Here is a 714-nt window from a genome sequence, read left to right as displayed (position 1 = left end):
CCATAATGTCCAGATCACGTCTTTCTCTTTTTAATTTGGAGTAAATGTTGTTCAGCTCCCTACTTAGTAGCAAAATTGTGAAGGAAAGCATGTTGTTTTGCTCATCATCATTTGACTCTTAAGGTCTTTAAGATTTTTATAGTCCCAGATATCGCGATCATTTGTAGTGTATGAATTAAGCATTTGCGTTCTTTCCCCAAGAACCCAAGTTCAGCCATAGTTTGTTCCAAATGGGTATGTATGTATGTATGTATGTATGTTGTGTGGTAAGTAGCTTGCTTACTAACCACATGGTTCCGGATTCAGTTCCACTGCGTGGCACCTTGGGCAAGTGTCTTCTACTATAGCCTCGGGCCGACCAAAGCCTTGTGAGTGGATTTGGTAGACGGAAACTGAAAGAAGCCCGTCGTATATATATATATATGTATGTGTGTTTGTGTGTATATGTTTGTGTGTCTGTATTTGTCCCCCCAACTTCGCTTGACAACCGTTGCTGGTGTGTTTACGTCCCCGTAACCTAGCGGTTCGGCAAAATGAGACCGATAGAACAAGTACTAGGCTTACAAAGAATAAAGTCCCGGGGTCGATCTGCTCGACCAAAGGCGGTGCCCCAGTATGGCCGCAGTCAAATGACTGAAACAAGTAAAAGAGTATGTATGTACGTAAGTATGTACGTAAGTATGTATGTATGTATGTACGTAAGTATGTATGTAT

Source organism: Octopus bimaculoides, chromosome 22, assembly GCF_001194135.2.
Source record: "Octopus bimaculoides isolate UCB-OBI-ISO-001 chromosome 22, ASM119413v2, whole genome shotgun sequence".
Classification (NCBI taxonomy): domain Eukaryota; kingdom Metazoa; phylum Mollusca; class Cephalopoda; order Octopoda; family Octopodidae; genus Octopus; species Octopus bimaculoides.
This window is presented reverse-complemented; position numbering follows the sequence as displayed.